This window comes from Triticum urartu, chromosome 2 (assembly GCF_003073215.2).
Source record: "Triticum urartu cultivar G1812 chromosome 2, Tu2.1, whole genome shotgun sequence".
Classification (NCBI taxonomy): Eukaryota; Viridiplantae; Streptophyta; class Magnoliopsida; order Poales; family Poaceae; genus Triticum; species Triticum urartu.
In genome coordinates, this window is record NC_053023.1 from 122,345,814 (window position 1) to 122,363,795 (window position 17,982).

At 45.7% G+C, this 17,982-nt stretch overlaps 1 long non-coding RNA gene across 1 annotated transcript; it reads left to right on the forward strand.

Moving 5' to 3' along the window:
• Window positions 1–479: 479 nt before the first annotated feature.
• Window positions 480–1,263, forward strand: LOC125541256. The gene is made up of 3 exons (XR_007297473.1): window positions 480–548; window positions 644–756; window positions 1,203–1,263. It is a non-coding gene; the product is annotated as an uncharacterized LOC125541256 (long non-coding RNA).
• Window positions 1,264–17,982: the final 16,719 nt, after the last annotated feature.

The window sequence follows — 17,982 nt, forward strand, 5'->3', positions numbered from 1 at the left end:
GGAGGTGCCATGGCTTGTTAGCCATTGGGGATGGACTGATACATTGTACTAGCACTCTCCCGTAGATCAAGAGGCGCCAGACGAGCTCCGATCCTGAGATAAGGCCTCGTCCACGGCCAATGGATCTCGAAATCAAGGTTAGTTATACAGAATCAGATACCTTTCCTCCATTACATTATGTGTGCGGCCGTCGATGATTACAATGCTAAAAAGGAGTGGTTTTGCAGGCTGCTATTGAGGAAGAGAGAGCAAAGACCCAGGAGCTTCTGGCAGAGGAAAGGAGGCAAGTGGCGGCGAGGGAGAGGGAGACTGAGGAGAGGACGGCTAGGCTTTTGGAGGAGGAGAGGAACCCAGAACGACATGGCTAACCGGGCCATATACGAGCTCTTCGCGGTAAGTTTCTTCTACATATTAGCTAAATCATGCATGCAATGTTCCTTTCATTAGTAACTAATATGACTGACTCATCAAAACCAAATTTGCAGTCCATGTGCGAGAAGAACAATCAGACCCCTCCGTCGATGCCAGTCATTGCTCCGGCGGACACGGTGAGTTTCATTTCAATGGACATTACTTATTAGTCTTCACATTTGAGTTGTATCATGCTAACGAGACATTGCAAATGATCTTTCATTTGGCGCAGCATAACTCCCGACAAGCATCGACGTCTGCCATTGGCGCGAGCAAGAACCCCGATCCTCCTCTGTCTGCCACTACCGCGAGCAAGAACCCCGATCCTTCACCTACGGGTTGACGGTAATTTTTGCCAAGTTCTTTGCTTAATTAGCTCCAAATTGACCTATTTAACCTAGCATAGCTCGAAAATGACCTATACTTAGCATTTTCCCCTCCAAATGACTTAATATGCTTAGGTAGCTCAAAATTGACCTATTTAACCTAGGATAGCTCTAAAATCACCTATACTTACCATTTTTTCCTCCAAATGACTTAATATGCTTAGCTAGCTCTAGAATGACATAATATATATGCTTAGTTCCAAAGTGACCTTACTTAGCATCTTTTACACCAAAATGACTTAGTATGCTTAGCTAGCTCAAAAATGACATAATAACCATACTTAGCTCCAAAATGACCTATTTTACAGATATAAGTTGCATCATAATAATCTTCACATTTTAGTTGCATCATAATAATCTTCTTATTCTAGTCTTCTTCTAACTTTCTTCTTTCCCATTTTGTAGATTTGCTTCAGATCACGGAAGCTTGGGTTGATGGAGTGCTTGTTTTTAGTTTTTGTTTTGATTTGTGAAACTTGCTACCTATGATGAAACTGTGTAATATTGATGAAACTATGTATATGTATGGATGAAACTTGCTACTATTGGTAACTTGTGCTGGATATATTTGCGTTCATGACTATTGGTAATATGTGTTGAATATGCTATATTGGTCATATATATATATATATATGTTTGATTTTCTGTGAAAATGAATTGATATAAGAAAAAACAAAATTAAATGACGCAATATAGGCACTTTGCCATCTGTTGGCTGATGGCAAAGAGCTTTGCCATCCGCTGGCAGATGGCAAAGAGGCCACGTGGCAGCAACCTATGAAGCGCTCGTCTGGCCTATTTGTTCTCTTTGCCATCAGCCAGCAGATGGCAAAGAGCCTGCATCCTTTTCTATCAGCTGGCGGAAGGCAAAAAGCCTGCATCCTTTGCCACCAGCTGACGGATGCCAAAGAGCATGCAGCCTTTGCGATCAGCTGGCCGATGGCAAAGAGCATGCACCCATTGCCATCAGCTGGCAGATGGCAAAGAGCCTGCAGCCTTTGCCATCTGCTGGCTGATGGCAAAGCACGCCGTTAGCCTCCTAACGTGGCTAACCCCGTTCCTCAGGCTTTGCCATCGCCAGCTGATGGCAAAGGCTACAGGCTCTTTGCCATCTACCAGCAGACGGCAAAGAAGCCTTTACCAGAGTTTATTCAGCAGGCCCTTTGCCATCTATTGGCAGATGGCGAAGCCCTTTGCCATCCACCGTCCGTGCCTTCGCCATCTTCCATGGCAGATGGCAAAGTGCCTGATTCGAGTAGTGTGTACCTTCCTACATTTATCCAAGATGATCTGCTCCCCATGCTTAACCTACCAACTGCTATCACCTTCTCGATCATCGCCTCCCCCGGGGCCTCCGCACAGGCATGACGCTGTGGCGCATGGGTCCGTCCCTGCCACGCCGACAAATCTGAGCGGTCGAGCACTGGCTCGCGGCAGGCCCCGTGCACGTCACCTCACCAGGCCCTCGGTGCCTTCTCCTCATCTAGAGCAACCAGAGGTAGGCTGACAGCTGTAACGGCAAACCGTGTTTCTTCTTGTGCCTGTTCATAGGGACTCCGTGGGAAGGATAGCAGGCGGCACCGCGAGTATTCTTTTCTCTTGGGCAATTCGCTTGCACGTTAAAAGGGGGGCTCCTGAGCATCGTGACTCAAGAGCTCTTACTGGCTCTCCAGCCCTCACCCCCTGGCATTGACCACGGCATCACGACCTGGCATACCAGCGGCGGCTGAGCTCACTCGAGGGCCGGGACATGAGGACGTAGAGCACTAAGGAGATCATGAGGGGAGGGAAACTCGTATGGGCCAGCCTAGCTATGCCGCACGAGTAGGCGCGCAGCCCTAGCGCAACGTCAAGAGTCGCCACGAGATCAATGAGATAAGTCCCGCACTCAGATTGGCTAAATGTTTGGGCCTAATTGTCACTCACGCTGCCGCAGCCCCGTTGCGGCCACATCAACTCCCTTTCTCGCCTTACCATGGCTGCTTGAGCGCTAAGGGGGACCTCCTGAGCATCGCTCCTCAGGGGCTCTTACTGGACCTCGGGCCGCACACCTCCTGGCCTTGACCACGGCATGCGATCTGGCATACCAACGACGGCTGTAGCCTACCTGGGGCTGGTACCTGTCAGCGTAGAGCAACAAGCTATCGCGTGGATGCCATCATCAAATTTTCATAACAGGGAAGATAAGCACAAAGGACATTACAGACCCTTACATGCCCCCATGGGGTAATTAATGATTCATTGCAGGAAACAAAAGCCGATACTAAGGGAAATCCTATCTACATCCTTCCATGATGGACGCCATCATCAACTGTGGGCCACGGGAGGCTGATGCCAACCCCATCCAGATCACTGGCGTCGACGGCCGGACGCCGCAGCTGTGCTACAAGCGCGGCGAGAGCTTGGGGGCACGTAGCTGTCGTCGCTCGTCTCCGGAGTCTCGTAGAGCTCGGGAGAGCTGCTGGACTCACAAGGGCTGCTGCTGCTGGAGTGGTCGCCCGTGGGGCGTGCATCAGCCTCGCCATCCTCTCCGGAGCAGCACTCCAGGCGGCGGCCCTCGACATAAAGACCTTGAAGAGGAGGGTGGAGGCACCGTCGAACTCAAAGTGGATCGCGAGGGAGCCCCTCGCACGGCAGACCCGCGCGATCTCGCCCCAACCGCGCGTCATGAAGATCTTGCCGGACGGGACCGCTTCGATCTCTGCTCCGGTCACCGGAGCGCTGCAGTCGGCGTGCTGCAGCCAGAGCTTGAGAGGCCCCCTCGGCGGCATCACGTCGGAGAAGAACCGAGGAAAGAAGATCCAGGAGCACGGAGGCATCAGCGCCCACAGCACCAACTCACGCGAGGAGTCCGCGGCGTGAACTCCAGGGGTGACCGCGCGCGTCGCCGTGGCGTGGCGACCCTGGTTGCGGCGTGGGCGGCGCTGCTTGTCACTCCGTCCTCCCGAGCCTTGGGCTTGGGCATACAGGGGCAGCGGGTACCCCGGAGGAGGCCGCTCGCACCAAGGCCTCAACACCACCTGCATCGCCGCTTCATCGCAGCGATGGATCGACCTCTTCTTCGGTGGAAGAGGCCCGAGATTATCGCGGGGAGCCTTTCCTTTCTCATTGGTAGAAAACTTTCTGATGGGCGCCATTGTTGTTGGCAGTGGAGCAAGGAGGAAGAAGCAAGCAAGCGAGAAAGAGATGGGCAACGGGGGCTCCGCCCCCCTCCCCATTTATAGCAAGGGAAGGCCAACCGACGTCTCCCATGATCGCAGGTAATGATGGTTTTCCTCGCATGTCGCAGGGACTTGTGAAGTCGTGCAGTTGCCAAGGCAGCATGGGGAAGCGGAGGCGCCCACGTCCAATCAACCGCCATGCGTCAATCGAGGCCGCGGGCTTTGGGGCCCGCGGCACTCTGTACTTGGCCCTTGGCTTCGCTGCGAAGCCAAGCCCGAGCGCACCTTGGGCCCGGGGGCTACTGTCGGCGTCCTGGGAACGGGGGTCCCCAGACTTGCCTGCCTGCGGCCCGCGGCATGGCTAAGCCTGCAGGCCGTATGGCCCATCTTCACCAACAAAGCATCCAAGACGCTCGCGGGGGTCCAAGCCTCGCGAGGCGGACGATGCAACACCTCCTCGGGAGTAGCCTAGCTAGGAAGACTCACGAGGAGCAGAGATATCAAGGTGGGGGAAACCTCACGAGACCCTCATGACGTGAGCCATGACGCACGACACCAGGCGGGTGCCAGGCTGGCGCCAGCGCGCGCAGCATCCGTTTTTCCTCTTTGGTGCTAACGCAGGCGAAGAGTACCGAAGAATCAGGCAAAGGTTGCTATATTGGTGCCACGAGACCAAGACCAGGAGGATGGCAAGACGGAGGTCATCATGGAGCCCAAGACGGCGTCACCACCAGAGCCTTTGGCAGGTGAAGACCACTTTTGTCAGGATACCTTGTACTAGCTGCCCCCCTTCGAATTAGCCCGCCATTGTTGGCTCCCTTCCCACTCGATATTTGGGAAGAGGACCAGGGCCAATATAAATAGGGCTAGCCACCACCTTAGCAAAGGGTGAAGGGGAGAGGACGAATCACAAAGGCACAGATCATTCGGGGACAGATCATTCAGACCACCCACACACAAACAAGCTCACCGAGCTCAAGAACACCTCAACCTGAGGAGGCCGTGCTTCCCTTGTACTATTAATCATCAGGCCTAGAGGCAATGCACCACCACCACACTGGAGTAGGGTATTACACCACCACAGTGACCCGAACCAGTATAAATCTTGCATCTTTCTGTGTTCTGAGTTCGTCGAGTTCGTCCGCGAGATCTTTGTGAGCTAGGGCGTAGATTGGTAGGAAGGAAAGACTTCACGTGCACCCCAGTGGTCGAACCTTAAGGGTTTGCCGGAACCCCACATCTGACACTTCACACACGAAGCCGAAGGACTGAGGAAGTCCCTGCAGAATTCAGATGCATACTTTCTGGTTCAACAGCAAGCGCTGGAGGATTTAAGCGCCAAACAAGAGAAAGTTAATAAGCTTGCTAAGCATCTAGCCAGCATTATGGGTACCCAAAATATTGTTTCTTGAGCTCTTCTGAGTGCTTTCAATTTTGGACTTGTTCTACTGTGGCGTTTATTTGCACTGGTCGCCAACTTTGACAACCAATGTATGTGATATGCTGCTTTGTTCCCTATATTTGCACTGGTGGCGAACTTTGATGCCCAGTGGATGTAATATGTGTAATATCCGTGATAGCCTAGCGTAAGTTTCTTGCTTATTTATTTCCTTATTGTCTTGTTTATTTGATTGCTTGTAGTCAGTGCAGTTCTTTTTCCGCGGTTTGCTAGTGGCCACAATAACTTATTTTTTAACTAGGCAACAATAACCATGGGCTACATATTAACTACAGTGACCATGGGCCTCCTACGGGGCATAGAAACAATGGGCCTGCTATGGGTCATAGAAACAATGGGCCTTCTACGGGCCATAGAAACAATGGGCCTTCTACGGGCCATAGAAACAATGGGCCTTCTACGGGCCGTAGCATCAATGGGCCTACTATGGGCCGTATGATCGATTGGCCGAACATGGGCCAATAACGGACCACATTATGGGCCGTATACGGGCTAGAGTTGGAATCGTCCATTCATGGGCCAACCATAATGGGCCATCGTTAATCGGCCGTATTTCATGACGCTATGAAAACAACCCAATGGATTAACGGTCCTCAAACGGGCCGACGGTAAGCACGAGCTAAATTTGGTCCACAAGCAGAAAAGGCCAATAATGGGCCATATGTAACCGAATGCTGGAAATGAGCCTAAGAATAAATGGGCCCTGAGAAGTCCAAAACATAACACGGGCTGGAAACGGCCCAATGGAATAATGGGTGACTAATGGGTATAAAGCGATACACTATTCATTACGGGCCAGTTTCACCAAGGAGCGTTAATGGGCCAAGAGTTACAAAGGGCCTCATTTGGGATAAAAGATGTCATGGGCCATACATGGGCTGGAAGTTACAATGGGCTGGAATATTGGCGACCCATATGACGCTACTGAGCCTAATTCAGATAGGCCGTAATGGGTTGTGAGTTAACGGTCGTAAATGGGCTATATACGAATTGGTCATGAACCGGCTTTCCGTCGGCCGGCCCACTACCTTTTGACCAAGTCAAATGGACCGACCTTTTCACCAGAATGGGCCTCTTTTTGGCCGTACCACATATCGACGTATCATAGGTACCTTTGGTCCAATGAGTGGATGACATCTGTCCCAATGGTGAGCTGACACGTGGTTCCTCTGGCCAGTGAGAATTTCACACATGGAAAATCCCCATTGGTCTAGGCTGTTAATGGGTTATCAGATCCAAAACCGGACCCGATAGCTTAATGGTGACCCGGTATGGTGGATGCCATGTGTCTGTTACCCTTGACAAAAGCACTTCCATGACGCGCCATTTATCATCATGGAAGTGGACACTTCCGTGATGATAATTTTGGTAATGTCATGGAACACTTCTACAACAGCACAGGTATGACTATCTTGATTCTGTCATAAAATCGTCATGGATGTACATGCATGACAGAAAACGTGACCTACTGTGACAAACACATATCATCAGGGAAGTGTATTTTTTGTAGTGAAGATTGAAAGTACACCATCTGAATACATTTTAATCAAAGAACTAAAGAAGATCCACATGCAGGATTTTCCACATGCGTCAACGTGGGAAGATGGGCAGTAGAGCAAGGTCGGAGGAAGTTGTACCTGGGGGTGGTCAGGATGTATCTAGGAGGGCACCGGTGGCCGGAATCTGTCCATACTGCGGCAGTGAGCAAGTGGGGAAGGTCCTACCGCGCTGGAGCTTGGTCAGAGAGAACGACGGGTACCGCAGATCGGGACATGCTGCCTTGATGCCGTCGAATGGAGAAACACTGCACATCGTCCCTTTTTGTTTGCGGATGATACATCTCCAATGTATCTATAATTTTTTATTGTTCCATGCTGTTATATTATCATTGTTGGATGTTTTGCCATCATTTTAGAGCAACTTTATATCTGACCAATGGGGATTTTCCACGTGTAAAATTCTCACTGGTTAGAGGGGGTGGGGGATTATAGGCCCATATCCCTTACTAGCTTTGGGCTTAAACTGCTGACAAAAATGGTTGCCAACAGATTTCAACAGGAGATCCTAAGGTGTATTCACAAGAATAAATATGGGTTCATTAAAACAAGAACAATTCAAGATTGTCTTGCCTGGATCTTTGAGTATATACACCAACGCAAGCAGTTCAAGAGGTCCACCATCCTTTTCAAGCTGGATTTTGAGAAGGCATTTGATTATATAGAGCATGAGGCTATTCTCACCATTTTGCAGGCCAAGTTTCCCAAGAAATGGATATCCTGGGTCAAAGAGCTCTTATCTTCTGGAACATCTTATGTGATGGTAAATGGAGTTCCTGGCAGACACTTCAAATGCAAATGCGGGGGCAGACAAGGGGCTCCTTTGTCTCCTCTATTATTTGTTCTTGCAGCAGATATTCTCCAGTGTTAAATAACATGGTTCAAAGGGGGCTTCTTTCTTTAACAATTCCATCACATGATCCAGATTTCCCTATAGTGCAGTATGTTGATGACACTATTCTTTTTATCCCTGCCTAGAGAGATCAGTTGATGGTGCTAAAGGAAGCTCTTATGTTTTTTTCACAGTCAATAGGGCTGAAAATCAACTTCCAGAAGTCTTCAATGATTCTAATAAATATGGACAGTGATTTAGCAGAAGGTCTGGCTGGTGTTCTTGGCTGTAAAATTGGGACAATGTCCATTACTTATCTTGGCCTGCCCATGGGTACAACAAGGTCCAAGATCATTGATTTCATGCCCCTAGTTGATTGCATGGAGAGGAGGCTCACTGCCAGCTCATGGTTTCAGCCCTAGGGGGGAAGATTGCAACTGCTCAATTCTGTTATGTCATCAATGCCAATTTTCTTCTGATGTAGCCTGTAAATCCCCCCTAGTATTTTGAAGCAGTTGGAAAGGATACAGAGACAATGCTTATGGAGGAAATATGGATAGGAATCTGGGAATTCTTTAGCTGCTTCGCCTCTGGTTTGCAGACCCAACAATAAGGGGGGCTTGGTAATTCTGAATCTTGGTGTGCAAAATGATGCATTATTGCTTAAACATCTGCACAAAGTTTACAACAAGGAGGATATTCCATGGGTGCACCTAATATGGAACAACGAATATGGAAAGTGTTAGTGCACATCAAACTGTGAGAGTACATATAAAGGAGCATGCAACTACAACTTGACTCGGTCAGGTACTGTCTTGGTGTTGATGTTCATGAGGTTCATCTGATCTTGCCAAGTCCTGTTTGTGCCAGAAGTGCTTCGAAAGTAGTGTTAGGTGTGAAGACGGCCTGGGAACTGGCCAATTCCGGAGCAAACTAACAAGTAACTCGTTGAGATTCTGGTACAGTTGAAGCGGATGCTGCAACTTGTGGAGCAGGTGATATTGTGTTTGTAGATTTAGCTGGTGGACTTGGACCTTCTACTGCACTATAAGTACCAGCAGAATCTCGAGGGCAGATCCTTTTTCATTTCACTCGAAGAGTAACACCATTCCCTACTATATTCTTTCCCTCGATCTTTTTTGACTTTGCCATGTCAAATCGTACCCACAACACAAAAGAATCAAATTGCTCTTCAGAACTCATTGATGCATGATACAGACAAGCAATACTTTGATGTAAGACAACCGTATGAGGATGGAATATGTAAGAAAAACAGGACGTCGTGACATATTCACAGCTACGATGTGCAAACTAAGCAGAAGGATTTTCAAGAAAATAGAAGTAATGCAAGCTAGACACCATATGAAAGATGCAACCAATATCACTCTGCCAAGTTAAAAGTGTCTTGTCATAAGTGGCATTTCGAAAAATTAGAAGCAGTACAACATAGAAATCAATGCAAGATGCAACCACTATCAAACTGCCATGTTAAAAGCGTCCAATCATGAGTGACTGATGCGGGATACACAACAACAGTACTTTGATGTAAGAACATGGTATGATTGATAGATGCAGTGTATTCTAGACACAGAAAGGCATGTCATATGCACATGTATATATAAACTCAAGGTGCAATTTAATCAAAATAGAAGAAATACAGGCTAGACAACATATGCAGCATGAAACCAATTATCACACTGTCAACTTAGAGCAAACCTGCGATGGTGGAGTACGGGAGATGAACTCATCATGTAGACTTGGGACTTCAACTTCATTAGCAGTAGCAGTGGCAAATCTAGAGAGTCTCTGTTTGCGTCGGTCGGAGGACCACCAACATCCCCTAACTTACTCTTTTCCTTCCTATTTTCTGATATTGCCTTATGAAGTCAAAACCACAAGAAGATGAATAAAATTAGCTCTGCATAACTGGTTGATGCATGATACAGACGAACACTACTTTGATGTAAGGCAAGCGCAGGATAGGAGGATGGAATATGTACAAAAAAGACAGTATTGCATATTCAGACATACGATAGGAGGATGGAATATGTATGAAAAAACAGTAAGCAAGAACCATATGAACATGCAACAAATATCACTCTATCAGGTAAAAAGTGTCTCGTCGTAAGTGCCTCTCAAGAAATTAGAAGAAGTACAAGCTAGAAGACAATGCAAGATGCAATCTACATCACACTTCCAAGTTAAATGTGTCTTATGGGTAAGTGATCGTTGCAGGTATAAGTTGTAAGCTACGAAAATGTAATTCAAAATTATCAGAAGCAATACAAACTAGACATCATACGGAACACGCAACCACATATAACAGTTCAAAGTTAGAACAAGCACTTGTGATGGTGGAGTAGGGGATATGTGCTCATCATCTACACGTATGTTCTAGAAACAAAAACAGGTGTCATATTCATATGCATTATGTGTAAACTAAGCAGATGCAATTCAACCAAGTTAGAAGCAATACAAGCTAGACATCATACGCAACATGCAACCACATATAATAGTGCCGAGTTAGAACAAGCACCTGTGATGGTGGAGTAGGGGAGATGTTCTCATCATCTACACAGCTATGTTGACTGTCCAACCTTGTGTTGTCTTGCGGATCTTGTTGGTAGGATGGTGGAGTAGAATCTATAGGATGCCGGCCTAATTTCCTTTAGCTGTATTGATTTTGCATTGTGAAGTAAAACCGATAAGAAAAGGAATAAAATTCACTCTTCAGAACTCGTTCATGCTTGATACTGACGAACACTACTCGAATGAAAAGCAAACACATGATACGAGGATGGAATATGTACGAAAAACAGGATGGCATGACATATTCACACCTATGATGTGGTAAGCGAAAGGCATTTCAAAAAATTAAAAGCACTGCAAGCTAGACACCATATGAAAGGTGCAACCAATATCACTCTGCCAAGTTCAAACTATCTGGCGTTTCAACAAATTAGAAGCAGTACATGCTAGAAATCATATGCAAGACACAACCAATATCACATTGGCAACTTAAAGGTGCCTTATCCTAAGTGACAAATGCGGGATATGCAAGCACAGTAGTCTGATGTAAGAACATGGTGTGATCATATATAGTATGTTCTAGAAATAGGAACAGATGTCATATTCATAGGCATCATGTGTGAAGTAAGTAGATGCAATTCAACAAAGTTAGAAGCAATACAATCTAGACATCATACGCAACATGCAACCACATATAATAGTGCCAAGTTAGAGCATGCACCTATGATGGTGGAGTAGGCGAGATGTGCTCATCATCTACACAACTTGTTGACTGTCTAGCCTTGCATTGTCTTGCGAATCTTGTTGGGAGGATGGCGGAGTAGAATCTGTAGAGACCCTCTGTTTCAGTTGCTCGGAAGGACCACCATCATCCAATGCCTTACCAATTTCCTTCCGCTTTATTGATTTTGCATTGTGAGGTCAAACCGACAAGAAAAAGGAATAAAATTCGCTCTTCGGAACTCATTCATGCATGATCCTGACGAACACTACTCTGATGAAAGGCACTTCAACAAATTAGAAGCACTGCAAGCTAGACACCATATGGAAGGTGCAATCAATATCACTCTGCCAAGTTAAAATGGTCTCGTCATAGGTGGCGTTCATCAAACTAGAAGCACTACATGCTAGAAATCATATTCAAGATGCAAACCAATATCACACTGCGAACTTACAAGGGTCCCATCATATGTGACTGATGCAGGATACACAAGAAGAGTAGTTTCATGTAAGAACATGGTCTGATAGACAGATATAGTATGTACCAAAAATAGGAAAGCATGTCATATTCACACGTATCATGTGTAAGCTAAGCAGATGCAGTTTACACTAATTAGGAGCAATACAAGCTAGACACCATATGCAACATGCAACCAGATATCACACTGCCAAGTTAGAGAAAGACCTTGGATGGTGGAGTAGGGGAGACTTGGAACTTGTAATGCACTAGCAGTATAAGGAGAGTCCGTACAGATGCTCCATTCACGTTGTTGTAGAGGACCGCCATCATCGCCTTCCTTACTCTTTTCCTTCCTCTTTATTGATTTTTCCTTGTCAAGTCAAACCCACAAGAAAAAGGAATAAAATTTGCTCTTCAGAACACATTGATGCATGATACTGACGAACACTACTTTCATGTAAGGCAGATGCATGTTAGGAGGATGGAATATGTATGAAAAACATGACGACATGACATATTGACATGTATGATGTATAAAGTGTAAACTAAGCACAAGGTGTTTGAACTAGTTAGAAGGAATGCAAGCTAGAAACCATATGAAAGATGAAACCAATATCACTCTGTCAAATTAGAAGGGTGACCTACAAATGTATTTGACCAAACTAGAAGCAATACATAGCAACAGACTAGAAATAATATGCAATATGCAACGAATAAAGGTGTCTCATCATAAGTGATTGATGCAGGATACAGAAGAGAGGTAGTTTCATGTAAGAACATGGTTAACACATAGGTGTAGTGTGTACCAAAAAATAGGAAGGCATGTCATATTCACATGTATAATGTCTAAACTAAGCAGATGCAATTTACCCTAATTAGAAGCATCACAAGCTAGACATTGTCTGCAACATGCAACCACATATCACACCGTGAAGTTAGAGAAAGCACCTGCGATGGTGGTGTAGGGGAAGTGCGGTCTTCAAGTACAGAGCTACGTTCAATATCTTCATTTAGGCTTGCTGTTTCTTGAGAATCATGTGGAGAGGATGAAACTGCACTCTTTATAAGAGTAGCGCATCTCATACTAATCCACGGGTGTGACTGCCTGATCATAAGCGATAGATGTGGGATACACAAGAACAGGTAGTTTGATGTAAGAACATGGTGTGATAGGCAGATGTAGTATGTACCAAAAACTGGAAGGCGTGTAATATTCACATGTATAATGTGTAATCTAAGGAGATGCAATTTAACAAATTAGGAGCAGTACAAGCTAGGCACCATATGCAACATGCAACCAGATATCACACTGCCATGTTAGAGCAAGCACCTAGGGTTGTGGAGTAGTGGAGGTGAGATTTGGAACTTGCACTACTGTAGGAGTAGCATGGGAGTCTAAAGAGATCATCTGTTTCGGTTGCTACAGACGACCACCATCATTCCATGCCTTCGTCCTTTTACATTTTGCCTTGTCAAGTAAACACACAAGAAAAAGGAATGAAATTCGCACTTCCAAATTCGTTGATGCATGATACTGACAAACACAACTTTTATGTATGGCAACCACATTGTAGGAGGATGGAATATGTACAAAAAATGCTAAGCAGAAGGCATTTCAACAAATTGGAAGCAATGCAATCTAGACACCATATGAAAGATCCAACCAAAATCACTCTACCAAGTTAGATGTGTCTCATTATAAGTGGCAATTCAACAAATTAGAGGCAATATATCTTTGAAATGATATGCAAGATGCAACCAATATTACACTGTCAATTTGAAGGTGTCTCATCAGAAGTGATTGATGAGGGATACACAAGAAAAGTAGTTTGATGTAACAACATGGTTAATAGAAAGACGTAATATGTACCAAAAACAGGAAGGCATGTCATATTCACAGGTATAATGTGTTAATTAAGCAGATGTAATTTACCCTAATTAGAAGCATTACAAGGTAGACACCATATGCAACAGGCAACCACATATCACACTGCCAAGTAAGAGGAAGCACCTACGATGGTGGTGTGGGGGAATTGTGGTCATCAACTACAGAGCTACGTTGACTATCTTCATTTAGCCTTGCTGTTTCTTGAGAATCATGTGGGGAGGATGACACTGCACTCTTTAAACGAGTAGCGTGTCTCACAGTAACCCACTAGGGTGACTGTGTCATCATAAGTGATTGATGAGGGATACAAAAGAGCATTAGTTTGATGTATGAACATGGTTAATAGACATATGTAGTATGTATCAAAATAGGAAGGCATGTCATTATCAAAGGTATAATGTGTAAAGCAAGCAGATGCAATTTAACAAAATTGGAAGCAATACAAGTTAGACACCATATGCAATATGCAACCACATTTGACAGCGCGAATTTAAAGCAAGCAGCTGGGATGGTTGTGTGTGGAAATTGAGATCGTCAACTATAGAGCTACGTTTACTGTCTCCATCTGCTGGCAATGCACCCTTTAGAGCGCTGAAATGCTTAGTGCTTATCTTTGAATTACACTGGAGCGACTTCTATCTTTTCTTTTTTTGTATTCATCAACACTGTGTCAGAGCCTGAAATACCCATGCATAAAAAAACAATAGTGTGAGTATGGGTGAAGTGTGTGAACAAGTAGTGCAGTGTAAATGTAGCAGATAGCAGGTCGGTGAGAAATAAATGACGGGAGACATATGATAGCTCTACAACATGCATGGCACACGAAATTACTAGATTCTAGGATTATGAAATATGAGCACAGGGATGGCTGGGAAATGCAGATGCTCCACCAGCACACCACAAGTTGTGGTTCTCTGAAAATAACAGTCACTGAAACAAATAGGCCAGTCCATTTTTTATGCATCATCTGATGTACAAAGAACAGGTAGATCGCCTTCATCTACCTCCAGCCAGTCAGTGTTATGATCTTCCTCGAAATGCCAGTGACCACCGGCCCAGTCCCCTGCCTCTTCCCTCCCCTTGACCTCACCGCACCGCCATGCTTGGCACCGCCCCCCGGCCATCCCTTCAAGCCCCGCCGACCTATAGATCGGGCGCAAGCAGCTCCTACGCCCCACACCCCTATGATAGACGTCAATGCGCTGCTTCCCCGGTGAACAGGCGGAGTGGGTGCTCCGCGCACCTAAGTGGGTGCTACTTCTTTTAATTGCGATTTGACTAACGCTGAATTGAAATCCAGGAGGGCTACAAACCTCTAGCAAAGGTGAAATAGTAAATGGGAGGAAACCTTGTGCATTTAGTATGACAAAGAAGATGTAGTAAGAAGCACTCAACTAGTTTCTTTCGTGGGATGAACACGGTGTGAGCAGAGACGTAAGATTTGCACGAATAAGGGAGAGGAGTACCTCTTTCTACTAGCAGTGATGTGTCCTCCTTCTATTTTACCAATGATCTTCTTGTGGTTCCCTAGAAATGAGAGGTTGTGGAGGACGGCGGAGCCTTGGACAAACCATGGACAAGTTGTTGACTGTGGTGCGGTGGCCGTCTGTCGGTTACGGGGAACTAGATCTGAGGTGGCAAACTACGGCATAGCGGGAACAGCTCCGGTGCGGTGGACAGATGCGATAGTGGAGAGGCAGTGGTGAGGCGTAGGACGGCATGGTCGAAGAGGTTCCGGTACGGCGCACGTCGGCATCGGCGCCATGGAGGCAGATCTTCCTCGGCTTCAGCTGCTAAGTCCTTGAGGGTGTTGCGGTTGTGGTTGCATTGGACGACAACGTTGGGGTACTGGCTCCAGCTTGATGGAGGAACGTGGCGGTGGATTGGCCGTGATGGGGTGGAGGACGGAGGAGGATGGGGTTTCGCGACTGGTGGAGAGGGCGTTTTGGTTCCCACAGTGTATGAATCGGGAAACAGAGGGAGGGGGAACTAAGGGGAAACAATGTTTTGGTTTGGGACGCGCTTGTTTGAAATTTGGGACAGTTACGAACTTTGCCCCCATCTAAAATTTCGGACATATTTCGTGTTGGGGGTAGGACAGTAATCTTAGGTGTCCCAAATTGTGTGCAGGATAGATTTTGGCCAAGCGCATGGGTGTTTAGGAGCCCTCGGCGTATGAGTGCTTCTCGGAGGCGGTTGAGATTGGCGTCTTGGTGAAGTTACAAACCTACCCTGGTTTAGACCTTTGGACATCGGGCCGATAGGTTACATGGGCCAGAGTCAGGAATTTCCTGCCACCAAACATTAGTCTCACGCGGTTTTGGGTGACCAGAGGCTTATTTGGCGCTTCGTTCAATATTTGGGAGCAGAAGCATTAACGTTTTCGGTTCTCTTGAATTGAACTTTCAGGATTTGTCGAACTTCACAAATCTGTACTCTTGAAAATCCTAAAACTACGATTATTTTGGAATGGAGGGGGTACATTTGAATATACATTGTACACGAGTATATATCAAAAAATATGCAACTTACCTCAGTTCATGCATGGTTCCAGATATAATCTCCTTGGTTGCAAAAAAATAGTTAGACATGCGTATGAATATATAGCATGTTCAAATGCACAACAAAGATTGATGTCCCCTTTTAGATCTGATTTACAAATGCCATTATGTCGGGTTCAAATAGATAAATGCACTTCCTATGAATTCGAATCTTCGAAGCCCCCTTTATGTTGAATTCAACATGTATTCTATTCCGTAGCTAGCAATTTGGAATGTATCCATGTAAGTGACAAATGTATAAAGTGCTTCACACTAACAACATGGAGTGCACTAATTAACGTTTATATATGAATTGCAAAAGCAATGCATTGCCTGTATTTCAAACCGCTCTCACTCTATGGATCGATAATATGAAATAAACACATGCACATGCTAGAATTCAATAGAGTATGGGTGTCTAATAGACCGATTTTCATTCATACGCAAATTGCAAAATTCATGATCTCATACAAAAATAATAATGGCATTTATATTTTAATTTAGTGCATAGAACTACCTTTTACACGTAGATGCACTATGCCTCGGCCCGTTCTCGCAAACGCGCTATATATCTCTCTATCTAACGCATAAGTGCACACACTTGATATACATCGGCATTTCTCTTTCACACATGCTCACAATCTCTCCCGGGGTGTCGGGGTGTCTCACGCACACTCTCTCTCTCTCTCTCTCTCTCTCTCTCTCTTTCTGACTACTATCTACCACTCTTTTCACTAATCTCTGTTGGAAAACACTATTTCTCTCACATGCATAGATACACACGCATGGTCTCTACTAGCCCTCTATACGCACATATATGTGCCTACGTGTCTCCCGCACGCACATTATCTTTAGGCCTCTCTCGCACACATTGCCCCCCACACACACCTCTCTCTTAGTAGTTGGCAGATATGATTCCATCAGATCATTCGGTAGGATATCCCTGACTGTTAGGCTGGATGGTAATACGAGGCAAAGTTTTACCCAAGTTTGGACCCTTGCAGTTGTGGAAAAAGCCTACTCCTGGTACTATATATATATATATTAGTGATAGGGGTGTGTACAAAGTACACGTGAAATACCAGGCATTGTGCGTGTGTGTATACTATCGACGAACTAGCCCCCATGATTCTATAACATTCTCGGGGCATAGGGTTACAAATAATATATAGTCGGCTTATCACTGGTGGGGATAGAGTCCTCCACGACTCTGGTAGCTTTGCGTTGTATCCCGAGTCCTCTGCATGGGTCTTCGTATAATGCGTCTCGGTCCAACCTATGTGGCGCAGGATGGAACATACCATGAGTCCTAATGTTAACCCACCAGAACTAGAAATGACGTGCCCACCCCAACTAGAAATGACGTGCCCACCACACCACACACGCAATCGGCCACTAAGAAAACAAGCATATACAATAGTACAATGTTATACAAGAAAGTTAATTGCATGGTGCATCCAAAAATATTTGTTCTGCATTGTGAATGTTAATATTTTCTCTGAAAATATTAGTCATGGGAAAGAGAAACGAAAGGCATATCTCTCCTTGTCTCCACCGGACAACCCCTCTTTCTACACCACTTTCACATACGCACACAAACTATCTCTCGGCCCTCTAAAAGTATGCATGCCCATGACACATTCACACGTGACGGTCATTGTATTTCAAGCGAAAGCAGTAGATGGTCACTAGACTTCAGAATAAGCTCATAACAGTCACCACATACATTTTCTGGTGCTAACCAATCTGTGGTTGGATGGTTAGAAGGACAGTGGTTTCTCGAGCCCACCAGGGTTAAAGTCCTGGTGCTCGCATTTATCCTGGGTTAATTTCAGTATTTTCCGGCGATGTGCATTTAGTTGGAGGAGAAGTTCCACTCGACTATGAGGCACCTATGGTGACTTCGTAAAATATCAAGATCATATGCTGGCTCACTCTCTTGAAGGTGCTCATAGGGGTAGGCTCTGCGTGTGTGCGCTTATAGCGGTGAGTGCTTGCGCATATATATGAGCACTTGCATCTGTACCGTGTTAAAAAATA